Source organism: Aulonocara stuartgranti, assembly GCF_965226115.1.
Source record: "Aulonocara stuartgranti genome assembly, chromosome: 17".
Classification (NCBI taxonomy): domain Eukaryota; kingdom Metazoa; phylum Chordata; class Actinopteri; order Cichliformes; family Cichlidae; genus Aulonocara; species Aulonocara stuartgranti.
In genome coordinates, this window is record NC_138953.1 from 23,273,588 (window position 1) to 23,288,537 (window position 14,950).

The 14,950-nt window shown below is 39.6% G+C and overlaps 1 protein-coding gene across 1 annotated transcript in view; it reads right to left on the bottom strand.

The window, feature by feature from the left end:
* Nucleotides 1-14,950, bottom strand: part of rassf3 (Ras association domain family member 3) — a 74,431-nt gene that overhangs the window by 42,803 nt on the left and 16,678 nt on the right. The window lies entirely within an intron of this gene.

Consider the following 14,950-nt stretch of genomic DNA (forward strand, 5'->3'; position numbering starts at 1 on the left):
TGTTCTATGGTACTCTACGTGGTATTGAGTACCATGGTATTCAAATACACATCTCATTGTACTGACTCCAGCAAATATGACATGTATTTTTCAAGGAAATCTCCTCAGAGCTGTCAAGTAGTGCCATCTTTCATCCAGTTAATTACTCAGTTTTCATCAAATATCTGCAAAAATGACATTCCCATCAGCTTCAGGCACCTTCAGTAAAATCACAAGCTTAGTCTAACTTTTCAGTTCAATTAAAGACCAATAGTTGTTGCCACCTTCATTACAGCTGGATGGTGGGTGACTGGACCTGTTGACTATTTTTGCATTTTCTGGAGGTATTATTAATTGAATTATCTGAGAAAGAACATGGACTGCGCGTAACAACATCCATCTTTTTATACAGTCTGTGCATGTGAACTGTGCAATAGCTTAAAAACCACACAGCTGCTCTCTGACGATATGAACTCTTCCTTACACGTAAGCACTAAGTGAGCATTAATACAGCACAAATCACAACATTTTCATGCTGCTGGCAGCTGTAATAGCATTGGTTCAATCACAGGAAACAGAGCTTTCATAAAAAATAATATTTTTGAGCTGGATATTAAATTTAATTACTTCACATCTAACACGATAAGGAAAAACAGAAGGTCTAAAAGCCAGACTTCGGAAAGAAGCCGCTTTTCAGCAGCAGCAGCAGCATAATAAGAGATCTGTGAGAGTCACAAGTCCAACACGCACACACACACAGTTTAATTCAATAGGAGGAGATTCATCGGTACGATAAGAAGTTCTGACTTTGCCAACACAATGTTTCTCCTGCTTTTTCACCATCCCTCCTTCCCACAGACGTCAGCAGGCACTCAGATTAAAATAATAACCTCCACTCAGACTTTTCATATAAATAAATGAACGAATATAATCTTGCATTCATTGTTTAGTTTTAGAATTTGTCTATATTCAGGGTTTTTTTTAAATGATCACACTAACAACGACGCTTCTGTTTACTTTAAATGCCTTTTTCTCTTTTTCTCTGTCTGTTGTTTTAATCTGAGTTTGGTCGATTAACAGCATATCTTCCTTTTTGCTGGCAGGAGGGTCACCGTGCCGCTGCTCTGTGTGGCCTCTATGAATGCTGAATGTGGGTCATTTACAGTGCACTCTCCTCTCGGCCCGTTGGTATCTTGGTTTGAGATCGTCCGCCTGGATAAGGACAGATAAGCGCAAACAAACACACACCAACACACTCAGGAGTCTGACGTTGAGTTCCACCCTGATGCAGATCTGTGTTTTCCTTTGAAACGCCCACAAACTGAGCAGAAAAATTACTTCCAATGGGCTTCGGTTTATCCCTTGATGCTCTGCCACTTACTTCTGCGCACACGCACAAGATAAAACTGGGGTTTATTTTGTGATAAAATAGCTGCAGGCCTCTCTTAATAGAGTGTTGGGCTTGGGTTGGGTTGGGTTCATTCTAGGCTGACACTATCAAACGTTGGTAATTCTGTAGTTTTTTTGTACCTCTCCACTGGATGAACATTAAAACATCAGCTTCATCTTCAAGAGAAGATAAAGAAATCTGCTGGGAAGCCGACTTTTTGGACACTTCCAATTCTAACAACCTTGTTCCCGAGTTAAAACATCCTGGCACCGTATTAAAAGCTGCAGGCTCAAACTTATAAACCAGTGGGAACCACTTTAATGTAATTTCTAAATACACAGGTGAGTTAAAGAGAGTGCTGTAGAGAGAAGAGATGAGGATAAAAGGTCAAAGTCTACAGCCACGTAAAGTGGTCACAGAGTACAGTTGGTAATGCAGAGAGGACCCAATGGTTCGAAGTTTAGAGAAAAGAATAAGAAAAGTGAGACATTTAATGGCTGATTTAAAGACTGTGTTCAAAAGCATGAAACCCAAAACATGATGAGTATATTTATCATTAGATCTAAATTATTTGGTAAAACAGAAATCCAGACATAGAAAAAAGGCTGAGAATCACCCACAAAAACACAGGAGCAAAGGGAGGCTGTAAAGAGGGACACGAACATACACAAGAAGGAGTGATAAGGAAGAAGATGACCTATTTATACACTGCAGGCAGACTGAGGGACAAACAGAGGACTGAGACACTGAGACACACAGGAAGATGCAGCCAAACACTGAATGAAGCAATAATCACAACACCAGTGACACGTTAGCTCATCGGGCTCACTACAAGTCACGGTTCATAGGTTAACAAACGTGAGCAGAACTTAGGTTAAGATAGATTTTCGTGCATTTGTGTGCGTGTCTGTGTAGATGAATGTGTGTGTATGCTCGAGCATGTACACTTATTTTTAACCCATGACTTGTATTCAAACTGTGAAGCAGGTAACTGTGTGTTTTGAAAAGTGTCATACAAATAAAGTGATTCTTATTATTCTGGCACCAATCACCCATGATGCTCGTCTCCACCCTGCCTTCACTTTCTTCTTTACCCGTCTTGTGTACTTGTCTGCTTGGATGCCCGACAAAAGAAAGAATCCCAAAACTGACATTAAACACATAAGCAGAAGCAGCACATAGAGAGGCACGCTGAGCTCTTGCTTTGTATTCAAATAATAGCTTGAAAAGGGAAAAAAGGTCAGTGCTCTGTTAGTCGCAAACATAACACGGGGTAACAAGAGGATGGATTCACTGTCAAAACAAGTTTTACCTGCAGGATAAGAGAAAAAGCAAACCACAAGCAGCATCCTTTGGTGGCTGTGTCAATAACAGAGTTTGAATGGGTTGTGGTTAATGTCCCGTCACGTTTTCATTTTTATTTTCTCTTGCTGTGGGTTAGATTTTCATGACCTGGTTCGGTATAGAAACAGATAATGGTTTGGATCAGAACAGCACACACCCTGCACACTGAAAGATGAGCTTAGCCTGTGCATTTAAACTTGATGACACCAACGCCAAAGGACAGACTGTGATGCCTGCAGCTTGGATAAAACAGCAATATTTGACACCCTTGGAATTAGATCAGAGTGGCCAGGCAACAGTATAAATAAAAAAGCAGTTTATATGTTAGGGTTGGGCAGTTTGGGCTTTTTCATGGATGGAAATCACTTTGAAAAGATCACTTGCATAAGGGTTGAAACCACTAAAAGCAGAGATTTTTATTTATAAGAAAAGCATGTTATTTGTAATTTGCCACCTTTGCGCATCTTTTAAAAGCTCTCTGAGATGCATTACCAGAAACAGTCCCCACAGAGCAGCGCGGGGCTCAGCTGGTGTTCTCTTTAACTTGGTCTAAAATGCATGAGCTGCACAGTTGGCCATGTCAGGACACGCTGGGAGGCAAATATGAATGAAATCTCTGGGACTCGTCTGTTGTTGGGTCTCTAAGCTGTCGACTGGTGTCCTGTTTCTGCAACAGGCAGCTGATGATGGGGGAGCTTTGTCTGTCAGACCAGTATCCGACTGTGGAGTTAATCCTGCACAATCCACAAAGATTACAGAGCGACGTTGGCTGCTACAGTTCACCCCCCACTGCCTCCATACTGTCCCTGAGTTTCTTTGTCTCTGTGTTTATTGATCTAAAACCCTCATCATCGTTTTTAGACTGATTTTCTTTGCATCACCTTTGGCTGAAAAAAAAAAAAAAAGGTAAAATAAAATATTAGTAGCAACCATTAAAAATAAACCCCTTATCCTTAAATGTAAAACAATTAGAGCAATTCTTACAAAAAATAAGTGAGAGATGGTTTTCTGTAAACTTGTTAGTTAAGAATTGTGAATTTAAAAAAAATAATCAACAGTCTACACGTGTTATCATGTTATCACTGACTTCCAAGAAAAATGAGCTATTAGCTTTATTTCATCCACAGGCCTCAGTAACAGAGGCCTAGAGACCGGTTAGTGAATATTCCCCAACTGGTTGGTGGTGCTTGCTGGAGGTTGCTGCCTGTCTCTAAGTGATTTCTTTCTAAATACTACACAAAACCTCCTTTCAATCACTTTGATCGCTAACAGATTTGCACCCTACACTTAACTGACACCTTCCCTTACAGCTAAACCAGACCAATCACAGCGCAGTTGTTACTGATATTTAATATGAGCAGCAATACCGCTGTTATGGATGACCTGTCCACAGTTTACCTCGCCTATGATAGTTGGAATAACGCCCAGTCTGCTCCAAGCTCCCCAATCGGATAAGTGGAAAAGCAACAACTTGATTCATGCCACCACAGACTCCTCCAGCCTCCCGATGTCTTTGTCACGCGTTAAAGGTTCACTTGGACAGAAATCAGTACTGATGAAAATTTGTGCTCAGAAAAATTTAAAAAATGTAAAATATGTGTATAGAAATATTAAATGTCCTGAGTATTTCACAAACCACCATTATAATTTGTTTTGTGTTTGTAGGATAATGAAAATGGTATCCAGAGCTCAGCGATTCAGGACCTGTGTGACCCCAATAGAAGACAGAAACTGAAGGAAGCTGCCATTTTGCTGTGTACGCACTTCCATTACAAATTAAGGGACAATTGTCCCTGCAGGATTAGCATCATTAAAATGTTTATATTGTTTGAATCTGAAGGGTTTGTGCTTCCAAACAATGTATAATTTGTCAAATGTGATTCAGAATGAGATGATGTGATTCAAAGGATTGGTTTGTCGAATCTTTGGATTCTTCACCCGACACAGGTTTGCAGTATCTGTCATTTTATTTTTAAGTCCTACAGTTGTTCAAATGTATGATTCTTTGAAGTTTTTCGACTTTGATTAACGTCTTCACGCTTGCCTGCATCTCCCTGCCTGCCTCATTCTTCCAGCTGAAATGGCAGTTGCTTATTATGCAAACATATTTTATCTCAACAGGTTTGACCTTTTCTCAGGCTCTGCCTCCATCTCCTTGTCTCAATCTGTTTCCAGGTAAGCCTTCAGATCCGTCTGTGTTTTCTTTAACACAATAGTTGTCTGATTAGAGGAGAGGAGCCGAGAAAAGGGAAGATTAGGAAAGATACACGAAGAGGAAGAGTGGGATGATAAGACGGATTGTGATGATGTTTGTTTACAGGGACAACTGCATGAATCCAGATGTGAGATAAGGACGGGGTGGCTGAGGGATATCCTGAAATTCAAGTCTTTCATTGGCCTGGAGAAGAAACACTGAAACAGCTATGTTTTTAACTGATTGAACAACTGCTTACAAGAAAAAAAAAAGGAGGAAATTTTCAGCTTTGCAAGATGAAAATACTTTTTTGACGTTTTGTTTCAATGCTGCACTTAAATGATTTGGCTTCATCTGGACTACCACGATACCCCAACAAGGTTTAAAATACCGTTTCAGAGGTTTAATGTAACAGTAAACAAGTTTTGGATGTTTATTCCTCCTTTTTCAGTGATTTAGAAGACAGCTGTGATAGTTCCCTGGTATCCGTACGCTAACTGTGAATCTGCAGCCAGGGAGACAGTCGGCTTAGTCTAGTCTAAGACTACAAACAGGGTAAAGCAGCTTGCCTCCGTGCAACAATCCAACTCTTAATCCTGTCTGATTTACACAGTAAATCCCGATTCAAGCATGAAACAAAATGTCATTGGAGAAATGAGCTTCTTATATTCCTGATATCTGAGTGCAGATTTAGGGAGCGAGCATGCGAGTGAAGACCTCACACGTGTTTTATTTATATTATTCTTTATATTTTTGTGCCGGTTTATCGTTGTTTTTCTAGTTTCTCTTGCTTTGTGTCTCTGCCATCACGTTTAGCTTAGTGTTTGTCTTCGTCTCTCTGAGTTTACTTCCTGTTTTACTTTGAACATGAACGTGAACCGTAGTTCAGTGTGCTTCCTTCCCTGTTGTTTGTGTTGGCCGCATTAGATACAAAGGGGTGGCACTGGCAGAAAAGCCTGTGTATAGAGAATCTACACAAATGTCCAAAAGTGCTTAAACTTTTTGTAGACAAGTGCACATTTTATAGCGGTAACTGGGCTTTAGCCATTTCTAGCTTTCTGATTTTGAAACTGATTTTTCCACCACATAAAGACTCATCTAAGTTTTGTTTTAACCTTCAGATGATTGAAAAAAAAAATAAAAATCTTAAACAGTTGCTAAAGTTATCATTTCTCCATTTTTAACACAGGGCATTAAATCCATTCTGTAAATTGAGGTATTCTAAGTGTCCGTAAAGACGATCATCATTTATGCTCGGCAGCTAACGTTTTTTGACTGGCAATTTGTTCCCAGTGATTGTCATGCCCAGTTCCAAAAGATGGCGATGATGAAAACTCTCATCTTGAGGCTTCACAACACGACTTTGCTCACCAGCGATTGACGTCATGGTTGCTACGTCCGTATTTACGCTGTCTGTGATTGTGTGAGGTGTCCAGACTGGGGGCCATGGGCACCACACACTAAAGCGTGCTCCGCCCATGTTTTGAACTCCTTGTTCAACAGTGAGTCAACAACATAAAATGAAGTAGCTATTAAAATGTAACAGTTTTAGTGGTATTTTATTTTCTTAAAAAAAAGAATGAAGTCTGCGTACTCTGACCTTTATCTTAAGTGATGATACTGCAGTAAAAAAAGGTGTGTGTGTGCTGTTTTAGCTCTGCTGAAAGGTTGTGTGGAGGTGAAACGTCTAGAATAACTCTGAATAACTTCTTTTTTTTCTGTCTCAGATGATTTAGTTGTTGTAGTTATGAGCTTTATCCACATGTGTTTGTGTGTGTCCCACCCCAGCAGCTTCTGCTGAGTTTCCACATTTTGGTGCCACAGTGAATATGTCAGTTTAACATTTTCCATACCAAGAAACATCAAAACTGTTGAGCAACTGTTTATTTATGTCCAGAAACACACAAACACACACTTCAAATGAAAAATGGTTACAATTTCTCAGTCGTCTGCTGTCTACATAAAATTGTTTGGCACTGTCTGTTAATGAAAACGTCTCCACAGTCGACATACTCAGCTTTTTATGACAAAAGTCATAAAACAGTTTGGAAATGCTGCAAGTTTAAATCCTCTGCTCATACTACAAATGTTGAATTGAATTGCATATTAGGATTTTTGAAGATCGTGTCACATATACTCTTCCATATCTGCAAAACAGTACCAACATTTGTCTATTGGTTTGGACTAAAATATAACAAAGTGTCTTTAGTACGATAGCCAGAAAAAGTTCACTTGCATCACAGAATCCTTCAATCAGCAGATACGTGAATACTTACACTTCTGTCAAATTATATTTCATATAGTTTTATCTCATTTACTTCGCTCTACAAGTTGAAGACAAACACTTTTGCAATTTAGATTAATGCAGAGAGTGTTTTATAATTCAAGTATCCAAAATATGTTACCTGAAATTTTTTTTTGTTTTTGTTTACAGCTGTTTGTGGAAGTCTTTCTTCTAAATGATTATGGTAACCACTGGTTACTGGGGAAAATGTGTATCACCAAGTGGCTGACAGGTGGTCGCTGGAGGCTGTCACTAGAATAAGTCACAGAAAGGAGGCTGCATCAATAACCTCCCTGAAATTGCTTTTGTTTGTTAGCACTGCTAGACTTGCCTGTAGTCTACATGACATTTGGAGTGCAGAAACAGAAAATTCTTGTGTAAAAGTTTTGCATTAGCGCACAACCAAACAATGACTGTTTGTAGTTTTTACAGTTTCACTACTGATCAGCTACTTTTTGCAGAAAAGCCAGTGTTTTTCACAAAACTACGGGTAACTAGGGCAATCAAAGTTTTTTAGGGCAGTACCATATACCTCTTTTGAACCAATTTCTCCTAGCGAATGACAGCAACCTCAAGCAACTGCGCACCAACAGGTTGGGGACTCATCAACCAGTCAGGAAGGCTGTGTTACTGAAAAGAGAACTGCTCATTTCCAGATCTATATATTTATATTTTATTTTTGGACTCTGCCAGAGGAGCTTTACATCTGCAGATCTGCAGGATCCTTAATTATCCCTGACACAGACACAGGAATGGTCAGGATCTACAGGTCTCACCTGCTACACATTTCATCCTTTAAAAGTATTAAGCTGTTAACCAATTTCTGTGAATCTCGCTCCAACTAGTATCTGAAGTCGGCAACAGTGAACTATAGTTTAGTTTTGTCCTGACTACAGGCAGGATAATGTTCACAAAATGTGCCAATACACCAAGACAGTAGTAAAGTAAGGTCAAAGCATAAAATAGGATTTCAAACACTGCTGTGTTTCAGAATAAATCTCAACTGACAAAAGACAGACAGAGAAACAGAATAAAGCCCCAAATTAAGCAGCAGAATAAACTCTGGGAGGAACAATGTAGAAAAAAAGAGCAGAAACCTTTTCCCATGCTGATTTTACAGCTGCTCTCCACTGGTTTGGCTTGTGTGTGTGTGTGTTTGTGTGTATTTACTTTAATGTGACCTCACCCCGGCTCTAGCATATAGCTGTTAATGAGCAACCATAAAACTCAGAGGGAAAACCCATTAAAATTCCTTCTTTTCCTTTTTAAAGTTGCCTTCCTAACTTTAAAACCATTACCTTGAGTTTTGTTCCCGCTCTCCTTCCTACTGAGTTACAATATAAAACCCTTTCAAATAAATATTTGCACACTGAGATTCATGCTGTTTCTCACTGTTAACTCTGACTTTGTGACGTTGTGGCGAGGACTACAGTGCTGTGAAAGTGTTTGCCCCTTCCTGTTTTCTTTGTTTTTGCATATTTGTCACACTTGTTTCAGATCATCAAACTAATTTTAATATTAGGCAAAGACAGGCCGAGTAAATACAAACTACACTGTTGAATCCAAAAATCACTTAAATAGAACCCGTGTGACAAAGTGAAGCAGACCAACACATGAAGCCATGATCTAAAGAAACAGCTGAAAAAGCTGAAAGTCACTGACATCCATGAGTCTGGGAAGGGTTGCAAATACTCCAGTGAACCATGGTGGTGGTAGTGTGATGGTCATGAAACCATGAATTCTGCTCTCTAACAGAAAATCCTGGAGGAAAATCTCTCACCATCAGTTCATGCCCTGAAGCTCAAGCACCCTCAGCTAGTCCAGCAGGACAAGGATCCAAAACACACCAGCAAGTCCACTTCGGAGTGGTTCAAAAACAGCAAAATTAAGGATTTAGAATGGACTAAAATCCTACTGAGATGTGCTGGCGTGACCTTAAAGAGATTGTTCATGCTGGAAAACTTTTCTGTGTGGATGAAATAAAACAATTTTGTAAATTGGGCAAGAAGTCATCTGCAGCAATGCTAATCGCCTCATACTATTTCACACCCCTAGAGACCAGACATGGTGTCTAACATGCAGCCTGCTAAATGATCTTTGCAGTGTTTTGGGAGGTTCTCTTGTTACCTTATAATATGAAGCACCTTGAGGATTTAGGCTTTTTATACAATTAATTAAGCAAAACAAAAAAAAAATACCTTCTTTTGCTGAGAGTTTTCGGTAGACTTGGGTAGGTGGTTCTACTTTTCTGGCACACTTGAGATTGAATTGAGCTTCATGTGGCTCAGACACTAAAAGGAGTTTGACACCCCTGGCCCTGATGCAACTTTCACTTAACTCTGGAAGTCCTCCTGTGTGCAGAAATATTTCCCACGGTTTCCAGCTCCTCTAAATGTCGGCTTCATGATCTGTAAACAGCTGTTAACTGCTGGGACTCACTTCAGGGCCAGAAAATCTGTTTTTCCATACAGTGCCATATTGTGTCTGAGCCACTACGCATCTGCTAATTGTACAGTATACTATGAAATTTAGCAATCATTTTTCTTTCTGCTTTGTTTGTGGTTATTTTATTAAGTCAGTGGGAGTCACCAGTAATGATCAGGGACAGCAGCACTGGAGGAAAAGCTGAAGGTAATGATAAGAAATTAGTGTTCCCTATCATTAATGGTCTTTACAGTAACTCCGGCTATTTTCCTGAAAACCCAACGTGGCAGTTAATGTGACATCAGGCCCCAATAAATCATCCTCCACTGACTGGGTGGTGTTAAAGAGGCTCCATTAGAGCCAAAGATCAGTCGCCTTCCCTGTGCCGTCTTGGTTTCCTCTCGTCTGCCCATGTTTGTCTTTCCCAGCACAGAGGAAATAGACCTGATTCCCTCTTTCTCCCCATCACTCATTAACTGTCTCCCCCTTCAGCTAAACCTATCACATGGCAGGACTATAACTGGTACACATATTGTACGGCCTCTCCAGAGGAGGTTGTGTAAATGTTATCTCCGGTTACTAAAGTTCAAAGCAATAACGGGCTTGTATCTTTTGTCAGTTTCAAAAATAACTAAAGTTTTGACGCCCCTGCAGTTGACTGGAACGCAAACCCGCAGATGTTTCTGCAAAAGTTTTACTGAATAAAGATCAAATGCAGGAGAATATAAGTAATAATTTTCAAAAAAATGACATTTGTATTGGAAAGTGTGATAAAGGAAAGAGGTCCAAGAATAACTAAAGATACATAAAAAAAGAAAGAAGAACCATTTTTAGGCCTCAAGGGGGAAAAAAAAACTTGTTGTGGTTGGTCAATATTTATTGTCTGTTAAGAGTTCTGTTAGGACTAGAGGTAATTTAGGACATACGTTAATCTACTGTACAGAAAAAAAAAAGCACATAGTGACAGTTTTTACTTCTATCGTTTATAGATATTAGCTTTATTAATCCTATACTTAGGAGATTTCCTTGTTACAGCAGTACAAGGATTATAAAGTGAATCAGTAAAACTAAATTAGAGATATTATCAAAAACAATAAAAATAGAAAATAAAAAGACATAAAAATAAGATACAACAAAAAGAAATTGATAAGAAAACTCAATAAGAAAAGAAATCAATGAGTAAAGAGTAAATTGTACTATGTACAAAGTATACTACAAAGAGTAAAACACACTAGAAGAATTAGCTTATTGAATTGACCGTTTACCTAATTAAACACTCAGTAGTTTAACATTAAAATTTCGAGTGTTTCCTCTCAAGCTGTTTGAGTTTCGCGTGCGGTGTTTGCACTGTTTTTGATGCCTGCTGACCTACTTCTTGATACGCTGTTCTCACGGGACGCTAGTATTACACTCTTGAGTAAATGCCTCCAAACACTGGCTGGCTGCTGTGTGAGATCACTGTCACTGTGATAACTAACACAGGTGTGTGTATGTGGGTTTGTGTGTGTAGCTCAGCTATTGCTGACAGGCATCCACATCTACACTTCCAACTCCAATAAACATTACAAGAGCGAGAACCCGGAATAGAAATCTAATATGGGAGGGCTGTTTTATTCCTGCCCCCAAAGAGCCAATCAGCAGCTCTAACAGACATGATTCACGACAACTGCAGCTGTGTGGTAGTACAACGCAAAAGGTATAGCATACGTACATACAGGTAGGTGGCTGTTTTTCTGTACCTGTAACTATGTTTGCATTCAGCTGTCCAGGATGTTACAAACCAGCTCTAAATGATGGATAACAAGTGACAGTGAGATAAGATAAAGATTTTCACTGCTATGCAGATGATACCCAGCGTTATCTATCCATGAAGCCAGATGACACACACCAATTAGTTAAACTGCAGGCATTTCTTAAAGGCATAAATACTTGAATGGCCTCTAATTTCCTGCTTTTACATTTAGATAAAACGGAGGTTATTGTAGTCAGACCTAAAATCTTAGAAACATGGAGTCTAACCGGATGCTTACGCCTTGCGGCTTTACCTTGTCCTTCAGTAAGACTGTGAGAAATCTTGGAATTCTTTCTGACCCGGATGTGTCCTTCAACGTGCATATTAAACAAATATGAAGGTCTGCTTTCTGTCATTTGAGAAATATCTCAGAAATTAGATATATCCTGTCTCAGAATGATGCTGTAAAATTAGTTAATACATTTATTACTTCTAGGCTGGACTTCTATAATTCATTTTTGTCATTGTGTTCTAAAAGCTAACTGCCTCCAGTTCATCCATAATGCAGATTTCCTGGGAGTTTTTCCTTCCTACTGTCACCAAGTGCTTGCTTGTTGGGTTTTCTCTCTGTTATTGGATCGTGATTGGCACTATATAAAGAAAACTGCCTTGAAAGCCATTAGCCAATGAGTTTAACCTGGATAAGCTAATACTTCTTTCTGACACTTAAAAAGGCGAAAATTTAGAAAATAGGGCTTGAAATCAGACTTCTGTGTGTAGCTTGCAGTCTCTCAGTGTGTCTGTGTGAGTTCTCTGTGGCTTCCTCGTACAGTCTTTGGACTTGAGGAATTGGTGAGTCTAAATTGGCTGTAGTGTGCCTGTGAATGGCTGTTTGTGGTTAGGAAAATACATGGATGGACCTGAAACGATGGAGAAATGACTGCAGGTTCACAATCCACAACTGACTTGATCACATACACAAAGACACACTCAGACTTCACTACTTTCTCTAAAACACGAGCACTCACGACTGCCTTACGGCGGCATATCACGCCGTTATCTCAGGCATTCGGTTTGTAGCCGACGTCTCCGCCACAGACCTCAGACAGACAGTCGCTCTCTCACATGATTCAGCTGTCTTAAAAAAACCTTACAGGCAACATTGCATTTTTGACACGTTTTCAAAAACAACAAAAAAAGGGGGATTTTAAATGTATTATTAAAAGAAAAGTACATGCTCATTATCAATCAGTGACTCAGCACACATACAACCCGTTTAACTGAAAACACATGCATGTCTGCTACACATCTGTGGCCACACATCACAACCACACCAGAAATGTATTTTTAATAACTGACACCTAAAAGCCCACAAAAGCTCTTTACTCAGCATTACTCAGCACTATTAGAAAGCAAATGTGCTCAGCATTGGTTTGAAATTATGCTGAGCTAATCCTCCTCCTCCTCGAAGAATAAACCCACACCAGTGTTGATGAACACGAGAGCCAAAACCACTCTTTGAAACTCAGTGGAGTTTACAACAATGTCACTGCCAGATGGGATGTAAGCAGTGAGGTGTGACGTTGGTTTGATCAAGAACATGATGGGAATCTAAAGAGGATATAATGGAGTATATTATCTTATACTTTGTCTTATCTATCATCCCTGATGTCAGCAGCCTTGTGATGTGCTGGATTGACCGTGTAATCAGTGGGATCAGAAATAGGCCCTAGAGTGAGAGGGCGGAGTCTGAGGTATCTTTGCAGTGTCCGCTTTCCTGCTAAAAGGCCTAACAAAGGTCTGTGTGCTACTGTCAATAAGCAGCTCGAAACAATGTTGAGGTTCTGTCTCCGACATCAGCGCAACTTTTATTTTGAAACTAACACCAGCAGCAGATTGGTCATTCCACGTCTAAATGTTTGCTGGGATCAGTGGACGAGTTTAAGTATCTCACGCTCTTGTTCACCAGTGAAGGGAGACTGGAGCAGGTGAGTGATGGATCGATGGATCAGTGTGGCATCAGCAGTGATGTAGACACACCAATCCGTTGTGGTGAAGAGAGAGCCAAGTTTGACGGCGATGGTCACTTTACGGAAAGGTTCCCATTCCAAAAGAACTCAATCGTGGATACCAGTGAGCATTTCCTACTGGGAAGATGCCAGGAAAACAGCCATGACAAGATAGAGAGATTAAGCCTCTTGACTGGCTTGGGAATGGTTGTATGTACGGAGGGATAGACGGATCAAAAACTCAACAAGAGAAAAACTCAAAATCCAGAAGCATCACATTACTTCCATTTAATTCCCAGCCATCTTTTATCAGGGTGGGACTTAGAGACAGCCATACTTCTATTTTTGGACTATCCTAGAGCAGCTTTGCATGATTCACACAGTAGCCAAACATAGAGAAAAATATCTGAATCTGAACATTTAGACCAATCTAAAGTCCGAGCTGTTTGTTCACAGGGATTACTTGTACATCTTCATTAGATATATTATATCACAAAAGAAGAAAAAGCCCAATAGGACCCCTTTTTATGGATTCAGGAAGAATATTTCATTGATTATTACACTTAAAACACATTTAAAAACTAACTTTTAGTGCTGTTATATCACAGCTCCTCTGTGTTCTGTTCATTTGCTGACTCATCATTAACTTATCTGTGCATATATAAATATTTATCCACTAAAATGTGGATTAGTGCATGAATACAATAATGGGAGGGTTTTAACTTGTATAAAATGGAATGTGACTGTTGACCGGAGAAAGACGAGTGGTTTATTTATTTTAATAGAAGTGTTGTGATTCGAACATGTGAGTGTTTGCACGCTGATCTCTCTCTTTTTGCCAGTGTCACACATCCTGTAACGGTTTCCTATGAAGGAAATAACTCTAGCTGGCTGTGCTAACACACACACACACACACACACACACACACACACACACACTTAAAGTTATTGAAAGCCTACAGAGATACAGTTGTATGGTGTTGCACTACAGCCTCATGTGGTCTGCAAAAACACTTTACATGAACCAGGCCTCCTGCACACCCAGCTGTCTTCTAGGAATTACACACAAGCACGCACGCACACGCACACACACACACACACACACACAATTCTTGGTGAGTGATGCACGATGGGTGTGTGCGAGTGTCAAAAACAATCAAAAACAGACTCCAACATGTTTTCCAGCTCAGATAAATATCATTTTATACCACATCCATCACATTATCAGCTAATTAACTAATCACTTCATGAACTGGGTCTCTAAAATGCACTTTAGGAATAGACTAGACTAGACTAGAATAGAATAGAATAGAATAGACTAGACTAGACTAGACTAGACTAGAATAGAATAGAATAGCCCTTTATTGTTATTGTAGATGTACAACGAAATTGTGGGTGCTCCACACCAACTGTGCTGGAATAAAATATAAACAGACAGCAGACAGGAGAAACAGAAATAAAACCAAGAGAGCGATATACAAAAATAGGAGAACGGCACACATTAGAGAACAAGTAGCAAAGCACTTACAAAACAAAGTTTCTTAAAACCTATATTTATGTCAGAACGTTTGTTTTGTCTGATCAGTGACTGAAA